This window comes from Vipera berus, assembly GCF_964194415.1.
Source record: "Vipera berus genome assembly, chromosome: 2".
NCBI classification, from domain to species: domain Eukaryota; kingdom Metazoa; phylum Chordata; class Lepidosauria; order Squamata; family Viperidae; genus Vipera; species Vipera berus.
Window position 1 is genome coordinate 250,837,458 of NC_138203.1, and position 13,896 is coordinate 250,851,353.

A 13,896-nucleotide genomic window follows, 5' to 3' on the forward strand; every position below is an offset into this window, starting at 1 on the left:
ACATATGGTGGACTTGTAAAAAGGTTAAGGCTTTTTGGATAAAAGTCTGGTGGAGTATGCAGAAGATTTTTAAACAGAGGATAAAGTTTTGTCCGCAACTTTTTTTGTTGGGAATAATTACAGATGCTACAGTTGTGGACACTAAGTTGATGTTGAATTTAATTACGGCAGCAAGACTCTTAATAGGTCAGTATTGGAAGAAGGAGGAACTGCCAACTATAGGAGAATGGACTTTAAAGGTTTCTGACCTGGCAGAGATGGCAAAGATATCGGCCTATTTGAAAGATCATTCGCAAGAACGTTATATTATGGAGTGGAGAAAATGGATTGAGTATATCCAGAACAAATATGGGACTAAAAAGTTTCATGTAGCATTTGAATAAGTCTTCCCTTCTTTTCTCTTTTTTTTTCTCTTTTTTTATATATTTTATATTAATAGTGTTTGTAGTTATCCTATATGAGCTAGAGAGTGATAGATTTTAGAGTTTACGGTTGTTAGCATATGGTTGTTTATGATTCTTTTTTTTTTGTTTTTTATACCTTGTACTTAGCTCTGGGAAGTCGGGGGGGGGAGGGGTAAGGAGGGAGGGATAGGGGAGGGGTGGGGGGGTTTGTTAAAGATAAAATGTATGATAAAACTTTTCAATAAAAAAAAAAGAAAATATATCCAACAACAAAAGCAAAAGAAGCAATAACATCAGTAAAATAAAAATAAGCAGGCACGACAACCTGATATACATCCCAACGTTATTTTCCAAATCTAACTTTGCCCTATCCAAACATACTGGGGAAGGGCAACTCTTCTGAGACCTAAAACAGAGGGGATATGTTGGATCTCAGGGACAGGCTGTTCCATAGGACGGGTTGTAGTGGAGAAAGCATGCTTCCAAGGACCCACAAAATGGCAGTGTTTTAAGGAAAGCGAACTGGGGCATGAACCTGGCGGTTAGCCCCCATTATCTTCAGCCACAATATAGACAATAGCTCGGGCTCATTATCTTACACCATTCTTTCCATTATATGCAGTTGCCTAACCATTGTGACTATAATTTGAAGTAGGTGTGATTTCACATTAAATTGCTAGGAAAACTTTTTGTTGTCTGCCAGGGATTTGTGACTTAGTTCTTTACCATTCCTGATTCTGACATTAAAAATGTCAGTAAAATTTTTTATTTGTGTGTTTGTTTATGTGGTTTTATGTTTCCACTCCATTAATCTTAAACTGGTACCCAGTGATAGCTTAAAAAGTAACCAATTTATTGCAATATTCATTTTTATAGGTCAGATATTCCACTTTATCAAACATCAGTTCTGGTGTCATGTATGATGAAGTAGCCTTTAATCTATGAAAACTTGTTAATTTATAACTGTCTCTGATGCTCTCCAGATGACTTGGATTATATCTCCAAAATCTGAAACCACAGCAAGATGACTGTCATTCTGGCTGAGGACAATAAGAATTGAAATACAGCTGAAAAAAGATTGCAAAGGATGGACTATGAGATATAAAAGCTCTTACTTTTTTGTTTATGCTACAGTAAGCTAATATGGACTTTGGAATCTGTCAAAATTAATTTAGTATTATTTTTCCCCCAATTGAAATAGCTATCTTCCTCTATGGAATACTTAACTCTCTTTCTCTTGGTTTAACCTTCCAAACACCCCGTAAATTAGATCATTTATTGTTTTCTTTTTAACAAGCCAAAGATCATACAATTAACTTGTTCTATTGATTGTGGTGGGAATGAAAATTCATTTATTTAGACTGGGCCACTGAGTTTATTACTGAACCTTATTTGTGGTCCATTCAGCCATCCTGATTTAAACTGGCGTGTGCCATCAATTAAGTGGCCACTGTACACTTATTCATGTATTAATGGAGGTCACCACAAATGACAGTTTAGAAGCAACATCCATCATTATTCTTAGTAAGAATTTCTTATGACAATGATACCTTTATTTTAGAACATTTAAAGAAAATAAATAACTACACAAAGAAGAAAATGTGAAGGGCATTGTGGGCGAAAAATTTACAAAAAAGTAAATGAATAGAATTTACAATTACTATTATTACATTGGTTAAATAATTGAATATATACAACTAAACTTAATAATCAACAAATAAACATTAAGATGAGTTTAGATATATGCTTCTTGCATTTTTCATTTTGTTTCATGTTCTTCCTAGTGTACTAGGAATGTGCAAAAGTAGTGTTTCTAACAATTTCTAACAAAAATGCATTATTTTGTAAATGTTTGTCACAACTTGTGACAAACTGTGTGCTAAATGTACTAGATCCAGTTTTTTTAAAAAAAGTACATTACTATGGGTGTCAGAAAAGAGTTTACAAGTCATAAATTTCCATAGTGACTGTTCCAGATTTTATGTGAGATTAATATGTGTTGATGCACCATCATTGGAGTTATATCAGTGAGGACTTGAATAGTTTTGGAACTGAACACTTGAATTGGGTTCTATACAGAAGTTATTGAAGGCATTAGAATTAATTATAGCAGTACAGGTAGTCCTTGACTTATGACCATTTGTTTAATGATTGTTCAAAGTTGTGATGTTGCTGAAAAAGTAACTTGCAGTTGTTCTTGCACTTTTGACCATCACAGAATTCCGCAGTCATATAATCATAAATCAGGCTCTTGGACACCAGCTTGCAACATTTCAGGGTCATGCAATTTCCATTGGCTATCTTTCCAAGGGACTTCTGACAAGCCAAGTCAATGGGGACAATTGGATTCACTTAACAACCGTAGCAAAAAAATGTCATAAAATTGAGTGTGTCTCACTTAACAGTTGTATTGCTTAGCAATGGAAATTCTAGTTCCAATTTTGGTTGTAAGTTGAAGACTATTTATTGGACGTTCCATTTTTTTTGTTCTAAAAAAATACAATCTTCATATTCCTTTAAATCATCTCTAGTTTAGCATTCTTCTTTAGTTTTTATTTCATATTACCGTACTCTGAATCTGGTGGTGCATGCTGTACAGATAACATATAGAAATGAGCTGATTGAGTATAATTTGTATTCATTGTTAAATTTAGTAACTGCACTGAGATTTGAATTACGCTAATCAACTTTTCTTGTAATTTCTATAATTTACATACTGTACACACACTGCAAATGCATGACTCTAGTGCAAAACAAAGTTTAATTAGTGTAACAGGGTTGCATCTGCTTCTAAAGTGATTGATTTTTCCAAGTGGTTATGTTAGTAGCAAGGGGGATCTTGGAACTAAACCATAATGGTATGGAGCACATTTTTTGAGAAAGCTTCCTTTTATTTACTCAGTTGAAACAAATAGGAAGTAGTTATGTTGCTGTGATTTTCATAGATCTTTTACATTGGTAATTTTTACACTCCGAGGGGTCTCGGAGTCCTAGTAGACAATCACTTCAATATGAGCCAGCAGTGTGCTGCAGCTGCCAAAAAAGTCAACACAGTGCTAGGCTGCATTAACAGAGGGATAGAATCAAGATCACGTGAAATACTAATACCACTTTACAATGCCTTGGTAAGGCCACACCTGGAATACTGCATCCAGTTTTGATCACCACGATGTAAAAAAGATGTTGAGACTCTAGAAAGAGTACAGAGAAGAGCAACAAAGATGACCAGGGGACTGGAGGCTAAAACATATAGGAAACGGTTGCTGGAATTGGGTATGTGTAGTTTAACAAAGAGAAGGGTGAGGGGTGACATGATAGCAGTGTTCCAATATCTCAGGGGCTGCCACAAAGAAGAGGGAGTCAAGCTATTCTCCAAAGCACCTGAAAGCAGGACAAGAAGCAACGGATGGAAACTAGTCAAGGAGAGAAGCAACCTAGAACTAAGGAGAAACTTCCTGACAGTTAGAACAATTAACCAGTGGAACAACCTGCCTCCAGAGGTGGTGAATGCTCCAACATGGGAAGTTTTTAAGAAGAGACTGAACAGCCATTTGCCTGAAATGGTATAGGGTTTGCTGCCTGAGCAGGGGGTTGGATTAGATGACCTCCAAGGTCCCTTCCTCCTCCTCCTCATTATTATTATTATTATTATTATTATTATTATTATTATTTTCTAATGACCTGTGATCAAAATTAGAAATAAAACCACCATGAATAAAATAACTTTATCTGACTTTGATTTAGCTCTTAGAAGAAATGTAGTTTTCAAAGTACGTAATTTTGATATATATAGTATTTGCATAGTGATTTGTTTAAGATATTCTGTTCCATTCTGTTTAAGAAATTTACATAAAAATTAGATGTTTAGAATATTACCATAAAATGATTGTACAATAAAGTTACTAGTTCTTCTTTTAGGTATGTAAAACTAGCTAAGAGGAAATATACTCTGAGGGAATGTAATAATGGTTGACAGAGTTTGAATGCTTAATTTTTTTTCCCTGATGGATAGAATTTTTTATTAAGTGAGTAAAAATAGACACATCTGATGACATCAGCAACATAATTTCATAGCACCAGCATTTACGTCTTGCTTTTTATTTTAAACAGGTGAAGAAAAAACTGAGGTTGATCAGCTTGATTCAACTTGCATATCTTTATTATGCAGTTTACATGGTTAAACTTGGATCCTCTCATGCTTAAAACCCCACTGTGACTGTTTGTAAGTATTTGTATATTTTACTTTAAAGTATAAATGTGGCTCAGGAGGATGTGGATTTACATGGCAATTTCTTTAGAGATATTAATCATAATGAGCCCAAATAAATGCTTACCGGTAATTTTCAGTAATGAGTGTATGATTAATATGGGTGTGATATTTTATAGTAGAGATTCTCCAATTTTATAATAGTAACTTAAGCTAATCAAGAAAGTTATACCACTGTAATCAAGAGCATAATACATAATACAATTCCATGGTAAAAGTGTGTGTCCCCCCCCCCCGGCCTGGCCTGATGGGGGATGGGTTTGGATTTTATTGTTGTTTTAAATGTATTTTAATCTATTGTTGTAACTTGGGCATCTTGTTTAATTCCTTTTTAATTTTTGTATTTTGTATTTTTATATGTTTGCCCTGTTCACCGCCCTGAGTCCTTCGGGAGAAGGGCGGTATACAAATAAAATTATTATTATTATTACTAATTTTCTACTTTTCTGCATAGGTTTGCTGCTGAATGTTGTCACAGCTTTATGTAGGGCAACTTTTATGTAAAAGGAATCTAAGTGAACAATAATAGCAAAGTTTGGGAGTTGTTTCATTTATTTTATAAACTGGGTTGTCTAGCAAGTAACTTGAAATCATTCTCCTCCTTGCCACCAGTGCAATCAAATTAATTGGATGAATAACTGGAAAACTTCATTGGACAATCAGTCATGAGTTAGACCAACCTTTTCCTATATAAATCTCAGAAAAATAAGCTCCATTATTACATTACATAAATAAAAGTTCTAAAGCACACTATCCCCAATTCAGAAGAAATTTCCAAAGACTCTACAACAAAAGTAATTGATGCTCAGCAACTTAGAAGAAGTGATGCCACCATTTCTAAAACTTGATATTTCATCAGTCTGCAGAGACATAATTTTTCAATTATTTGCACCTATAGTGCAGGTTAAACTTGTCTAGGAAGTTATAAAGTTATAAAGACTTCAGAACAGCATCTAGGTATTTCTAATTCTCTTTCAATTGCACTTGGTGTTTTCAGCTGCATTATCAGAAAAGCAATGAATGTCACGTGTCAGTAGAAAGAAGCCATTGTTCACCAAGAAAAAGTTCATGCTCATCTTAAGTTTTATCTGAAAAGCACCTTGATGACCTTCTGGATGTTTAGAAAAATAGTATTTAGACCCACGTCAAAAAAGTGAAATTTATCAGGCATTAGGAGCTGTGGTGGCGCAGTGGTTAGAATGAAGTATTGCAGGCTAACCTGCATTCCTACTGCCAGGAATTTGATCCTGACCGACTCAGTCTTCCATCTTTCCAAAGTTGGTAAAATGAAGGCCCAGATTGTTGGGGGAAATATGCTGACATAGTATACCTCTAGTGTTTTAAAGCACTATGGAGCAGTATATACATCTAAGTCAAGGTCTTCAAACTTGGCCCTTTTATGACTTGTGGACTTCAACTCTCAGAATTCCTCAGCAAGTCATAAAAGGGCCAAGTTTGAAGACCCCTGATTTAAGTGCTATAGATATTATATCTAGCATTAAAAAAACCTAATAAGAACTTGATATTGTCATGGTTTAGACATGCTTTCTTGTCTTAGGATCTGCTAAACCTAGTCTTTGAAGAAAATAATAATTTTGAATTCTGTAGAACATCAAGCCATTTATCCATTATGTGGAGCTGAATTGCAGTCATCCGAAACATATAACAGAATGAATGAAAGACAAATTTTAACATCTTAGGAATACCCAAGTCAAAATCTATCTCTAACTTAACTCCATAGAAATGTTGCATTAAGACCTGAAATAATCCGTTGAAACTGATGACCAAGAACAAATAGTGTTTGGTTGTGGTCATAGTCTTTGACTTATGAGACCACAATTAGGACTGGATTGCTGGTCATAAGACACTATATTATAAGTCGAGTTACCCATGTGAGCAGATCTGATTTTACTACCTTTTATGTGGTGGTCATTAAGTGAATCATTGTGGTCATTAAGTCAAGCCACAGTCGTTAAATGAAAACTGTGGTCATAAGTGTGAACCCATTCTCCAGAACAGGCATTTCTTTATGGAAATTGCCAAAAAAATGCCAGACCCCTCAAGATGTTGCCAGTTGCAGTCATGTGAGCATGAGATGCTACAACTGATTATAAAGGTGAGCCAATTACCAGTTCACCCAAAGTGTGGTCATGTGAGTGTGGGGGAATGGGTATAGCACATCTTGACAGCCAAAAATGCTTTACTGGGATAGGGTACCCATTCTGGGCCCTGTTGTAATTTTGAATGGTCATTAAGCAACTGCTTATAAGTCAAGGACTACTAGTCATTGTACTGATGAGGGAGGGGAGTCACACTAGCAAATTGCACACTGAATGATTATATGAACTATATAAAACCAGAGCAAAACTTCAATGGTGTTTGTCTACTTAGACTCCTTGTATATCCAAGTAGCATCCACATTCAGCTCTGACATATTTACCATACGCTAAATAAATCGGCTCTGACAATATTCAGTGGCAAAGAAACAATTTCAAACATCCATAAAGAGGCAGATAGTTTTTTCAGAGATTGCAACCTTGACTTACACTGCTTACACACTTCATCCTACAAGCTATTAATACAAAGGTAGTGGGCTTACAGTAATTAAATATATTAAATTGTTCTAAAAGTCCCCGAAGAAACAAGGCCAGGGGTGGTGGATCATGGTTTCTTCCACTGCAGTTATTGTGATTGGCACTCTGCTGTCTGCCCCCAAAGGTCCATAATCTCAGAAAATGGTTGTAAGTCATAATTTAAAGTTTCACTACTTTGGAAACATAATCCAAACATCCTTCTGGAATCATGGCTTTATTAAAATCTGGCTACTGATTGATTTACTGTATATCGTCTAAAGTAATATATGGCATAATAAAAGAACTTTTTATAAACAGTGCTGTGCGCCACTTTCAGGATATATTATGACATATGCTATCTATCAACAACTACTTTGATGTACTTCTAGACTAAAGGAAGATCTACAAGTTTAGCGTTCAAGTTCCCACTTGCCAGGAGGTGCACTGTATTAGTTTCTTAGTTTTACCCACAATATTTCGTAGTGCTATTATAAAGGTAGACTGGCTAAATATTACAGCCATATTACATTGTTGTTGCAGAAATGGTATGATGTAAATGAAGGAAAATAAATCCTTGAAATTTAACATTAAATTATATTTTGTAAGTCTTTGTGATACAGTATTGCAGCTAAATCTTTTTAACTTTTTAATAATACATGGAAATAATTACGATGAGATTCAGAAAAAAGTTTTTATATTCCATTTAATTTTTATTAGGTACCTGCAGCCATAAATTGATTTGTGTGTTTCAGATCATAGATAATATATTATATTATTATATGTATTAGATATTAAACACACACACAAACATATATATATTTAGAATTTCTACTAAAACTTTTCAACATTTGAATACTGTAATTAGACTAGCTCATATCATATGTTGGCTATCTCTACTTAATATGATCCCTAAAAGTGATCAATTGTTTCATTAGAAAAAAAACAAGAGCATCTTAGTAAAAAGACAGGCTTTGAAGATGTCTTACCATAATTAATGAGAATTTTAGTTACAGGATTTTGATTTCTTTAATTTTTGCCATATTATAAAAAATAGATATTTTCTAGATAAATTAATCCTTTAAAGGAGCAAATTTTTGGGGAAAGGCTTATTAAAATCTTATTCTTTCTAATCTTAACATATTACTTCTATTAATTTAACAATATGTGAAGAAATTACATGATTTTAAAAGAACGATTCCAACCAAAACCACGTATTTTACAATTAGATCATGGAAACGAAGGCTTTCAATTGGGGAAAATGAGATTTAAATTCCCATGACATGTCTGATTTTTTTTTTGTAAATTAGATTGTTCCTACTTAAACAGGTGGTTTTGAAGGCTGGTTTCACTGTTGTTTTAATCATAGTTTAGTTACCATGGAGAAATATGCAAGTTAGCATTTATACACAGAAGTGAAATTTATGCTGCATAGATAATAGCCTAAATTTAGCATGACTTAAGTTTACCACTTCCTTTAAAAGAGAGAGAAAGGGAGAGAGGGAGAGAGAGAGAGAGAGAGAGAGAAAGAGAGAGAGAGCAAGTGTATGGCTTATTTATTGTCCTAGCAAGAAAGCAATTCTTTTTTAAAATACAGTTTTGTGGCTTGTTATTCGTTCCAGATGAAATTAATAGCAGTTCTGCTTTCAAAGCTTTTGAGTGATTTAACTTAATAAAGCATTCCATGTAATAAAGAGATTGATTGTACTCAGGATGCTCTGATGTTCAATGGTGTGCAATATTTTTCTTGTAATTCTTCAAGTATTTAAAAGAGAAGCTGATTTTCACTTAGGATAAAGATGACTGAATATTGGCACTGAAATTAGGGGAAAAGAACGCTGACTAAAACCATATTTGAAGGATGTAACTAACATACACTGTTCTACTTATCACAGGGACTTTATAAAAAATTAAGTCTACCAGGCAAGTTTTCCTACCATTATAGGAGTTCCTATAAAATTCTGAATTGACCATCAGCTGTACAAGATCTTTTTTTCCTACTATTTATTCTCCTTCCTGCTGTGCTGAAGGCAACTGTTAAGGACCATTGCTGTCACTTTGTTTAACTGCTACCACAAAGGTAGGGCTAAGTTTTCAAGGACAAATGTAGCAAAAGTATCATGATCCAACATGAGGTCCCCCAGCACGCAGAGAGCAGCAGATCCCTTTCAACACCAGCTGTTCTCACAGATATAGATTGCTGCAGTGAAATTTTCTTCATATAATTCAGGAAGCTCTAGAGAATTCTCCAAAACAACTGTGCCAACAAGGAAAATGTTGAATTTTTCATCAGCTTCCCAGTACAGAGTGTTAGTGGGCAATCCATTCATTCATGACCAGATGTTCAGTGTAGTAACACTCTGCAGTTAACGTGAACCTTGTGGCCTGTTTTACATTGGTTTGCAAGGACATTGGCAGCAACCTAACATTGGAGAATTGTGGCCTGAAAAAGCGAGAGGCTGAAGTGTGTGCTTGTGGCTTCCTGGCTGGTTTTCACCAGCAACCAGACAAGGTAGGAAGTGATGAAAGAAATAAACAACACAGCACAGTGATTAAAGAAGCACTGGAGAAAACATTGTTTCTAAATTACTAAATTTCAAAGAACTGTAGGGATTTTCCCCTAGTTCTTTACGATTCAGAAGGAGAAATTATTACTGCTAAATGTTTAGTTTAACATGCTTTAATCTGGTTATGTAAACTGTAAATTATTTTTTTTAATAGTACTTGGAAGCCTGTAGCTGCTAACGTGTCAAGGCTATACTTGAGCATATGTAATCAGTCTAGGTGGCATTTTAAAATGTATAGAAACCTTGTTTGAGCATATATCTGGGATAGTCAGATAAAGATTAGAATTCCTGGTTGCTGTGGATTTGTGGTTTCCTTTATAAACATATATTTATGTCTCGTGCCATTTGAGTATGTTGTGCTAGGCACTCATACTCTGAAAAAAATAGTATCAAGTAGGAGTTTTGGAATAAATAGTGTGATTTTCTGCTTTGAAAAAGGATTCTTCCTTAAAATGATTAACTGTGTTTGATTCTGGTTGTGCCAGCTGGCTAGAAAAAAAAGATTTGATAACATTTAGGGGTTTTTTTCCCCTCCTCCTTCCTCTAGATGGAGGATTCTTTCATTCGTTCCTGCCTATATTATGTTTCTCTTGATTTCCAAGAGAAATAATAGATGAGGCTACTGTTACATTGCATTGCGACCGTAGTCTAATTATACAATATTCCTCTTACACTAAATAAAATATAATTCAGTGACATTTCATATCTTAATTTTGCTTTTCTGGTACAGCCTCTGTATTATTTCTTAAATACTTAGATGGATGGCATTTTCTTAAGCTCAGTATTGTTTATTTTCACAGGCATAGGAATCACTTCCAAAATATCTATTCATGGTAACCTTTTCCTGTGGCAGCGAGCTCCTTCACCTTACTTTAATCACTCAGCAGAGTGAAACTCACTACTCTGGCTCAGATTTTGCTATGGCATAGAAAATGGTGGAGATGGGAGACGGAGCCAGTTCTTTCACAGAGCTGAACCCCCCCACCCCCCCATAATAATGCCTGTTTGTTTTGGCAGGGTTTGGTGTCTCTAATTTGTAAGGTTATAATGAAGGCTGCAGTTCTTCAGCATTTCCAGCTTCAGAAAGTCACACATCGCATTGGGATACCCAAATCCATCATGAATTAGCTTGATCTTCCTGAACAATCTACTCATGAAGGAATGGGTGATAGCTCTGTTGTTCAATGCTGTTTCTTTTTAAATCTTGCTTTAAAAAAAATAATGCATGCAGCCACAGAGTGTCCTGTCTATCTTTGAGGGAAGTTGAAAACTCTGAGAAGCAGACTCCAGTTTTCATTGAGTCTGATTTACTGATAGAGAAATGAGAACAAATTTACAGTAGCTGTGACATTAGTTACCTTTATTCAGCCTGGTCCAGCCGCACCAAGCTCTGAGGAAGCTTCTGCTACGCACACGGTTTGTTCTTGGGTGTGAAAGCAAACAGTATTTGAGTTGGCAGAAGTTCCTTTTTAGACCATTCGCTGCCTCGGCAACAAACCTCAGCATGAGCTTTCTGATTTTGAATGTTTCCACTGGCAGGATGGCCTTTTTCCACATTTCTTCAGTTTGGGGAAACAGATTAGGAACTTATTTTGAGGGATATTTTTTTTGAAAATGGAGAAAAAGACCAATTGCTAGCAGTTAACAGCTGTAGTTACTATGTCATTTGTAGGTTTCACTTTATACGCTTCCAGAGGCATCTATTTTTTTTCTTAAAAAAAAAGGCTTTGCATAAAAAATATGCTCAATGCTGTCAACATATTGGAGGGTTTTTTTTAATACTGTGTTTCTCTCTGGTGTTTTATTTTACATGTTTGATACTTTTGTCAAGGAAGGTATTGTATGTGTGTGACCATTTTAAGATGATTAATTTCTTTTTAAAATTTTCTTTTAAGTAACAACAGGAAGAAATTGTACTTGCCAATATAATTAGTTCGATAGGGTTTTGTTGATAATCTTTCAGATTTCTTCAATTTGTTCAATGTCTCTTATTTACTTTTTAATATTTTCTTTAAAATAGAGCTCCACGAACATTCAACAGTTAGTATTAGGATAAAAATCAGTTGCAGGAAATGAATGCAGCTAGCCAATAAATTATTGAATGAAACTTGCTATTAAGTTCTGTAGAGTTTTGTGGTCTGTCAGTTCAAAGATATTACGTAAGTTTTGCCAAAACTCATTAATAGAACAACCTCCCAAATATTTATTAACAGTCTTTAAAAGTTCATGAAAAAGTTTTTCATTAGATAGGTAAGAAAAAAAGTATACAGACATGTTAATAAGTGAAAACATTGCTGTTTAATTTCATTTGCCACTTTATGTTCAAAGGCAAGATCTTCTTAATGCTTTGTTAAAACAGAGTTCTAAGAAGACATAATAGCTTTACTCATTTGTATCTATGAGATTTATAGTTGATTTTATTTAATACATCTACTACATGTTTGTATCATTGTGTGATGTCAGTTTGGTTAACTACTGCTATTTTGTTGCCAAGGTCCTTGTGAAAAGGGCATGAATTATGAATTTCCTTTACAGATTGCACAAAATGAAAACAGTTCCATTCTCTTAAGTAATACTCAGCCCAAACTATGGAAAGCATCAAATTTTTTTGTAAAAAATGTTCATCATGGGAGATCCATCTTGCAGAGAAAATAAATCATATAGTTGCATAGCATATACTTTGTTTGTTAGTATCATTTATAGCTCATTCTATTTAATTTCAAAATGTAGTGGGTGCTAATTGCTAGCTATAGTAGCATTTAAAGCATTTATTATGGTTTAGCCTAATTAAATTTTTACTTCATATATATGTGTGTAACAGGGATGCTTTCTTCTATGTGCCATTTTTAAACTAACTATATTAGAGTGTCTTTCTCCTAAAACAAACTAGTCCAACATTGTTTCCTTCCCTTTTCACTGTTGAACCTTGATTATACAAAACAGCCACATCTGTATCTCTTCATACAAAGGTCGAGATCAACCATACTGAAAAGATTGTAACAATGGAGAGTGATTCTTAACAATCCATAAAGCAGACTAAGACTGCTTAATACTTTTTCAGAATAAATGCAACCAACTTAAGAGCAAGTTGAAGATGTAAGAAAGAGACGATCTGAATGACAAGGATGAACAAAATAATAAAATCTGCTCACTTTTCTATAGGTTTTCCTTATAACACTACAGGACTATAGAAAAATAATATACTGATGTGTGCTTTTGTCTCTTCAAACAAAGAAATAATATGGATCTATCAGGTAATCTATTGTCTTTTGCCAGCTGTAACTCTGGCTGATAAAATTTCATTATCATTTAACTTCCCTGTAAACAGAACAAAACATAATCAGGAAAATGGGGGGGGGAATACTGAAAAAAATGATTAAATGAGTAAATGAGTAAGCAAAACATTATGTCTTATGACTGATTCATATATGCATATTTCACTTAGAAGAATATTTACAGTTAGTTTGCTACTTCTCTTCCAAGTACTGAAGACTTTTCTGAAGATGATAAAGTTAATCAAGTGAGAACTAATTTTCCTTCTTTCACTTGTCAGTTCTGTGATCTTTGCAGGTCAGAGATTTGAAATCTCTTTCCCCATAAAATGAGACAGTCAATTGGTGGCTGATTCTGCTATCTCTGAAATGCACATAAATAGCTTATGTGCTTTCCCTATATGCTAGAAAGAGTGTAGTAGTGTAAACATGGTATTTAGTGCAGTAGAATAGCATACAGCTTCTGTTTAGCCATATTATAATTTTGGAATCAGGATGTAATGGAAATTGAAATAGGTTGGATGAGATCCTTAATAGTAGAGTGAGACAGACACGTAATTAAAAAAAACTAACAGTAACAACATAGGAAGCCATCTTTCATTTTTGGCCAATATTTGAAATAATATCTATTCTGAGATTGGACTATATGGCAGGTTTTGTTTTCTAATTCCTATTAATCACAATCAGCATAGCAAATATTCAGTAGAACTAATGTATCCGGTCTATGCTCAGTAGCAGCGAAGTAATACAAGACATTGTAATTTTGTCATATCATTTTCTATAGAAAATGTGGCTTCTCTATACTTTTCTCTGCAA

At 34.3% G+C, this 13,896-nt stretch overlaps 1 protein-coding gene across 18 annotated transcripts in view; it reads left to right on the forward strand.

The window, feature by feature from the left end:
* FOXP1 (forkhead box P1) overlaps window positions 1–13,896 on the forward strand; it is a 678,799-nt gene that overhangs the window by 221,359 nt on the left and 443,544 nt on the right. For all 18 annotated transcript variants that reach the window (XM_081321542.1, XM_081321526.1, XM_081321537.1 and 15 more), the window contains one exon: window positions 4,515–4,626. The gene's annotated coding sequence lies outside the window, so the exon portion shown is untranslated. The remainder of the gene's footprint in view (window positions 1–4,514; window positions 4,627–13,896) is intronic.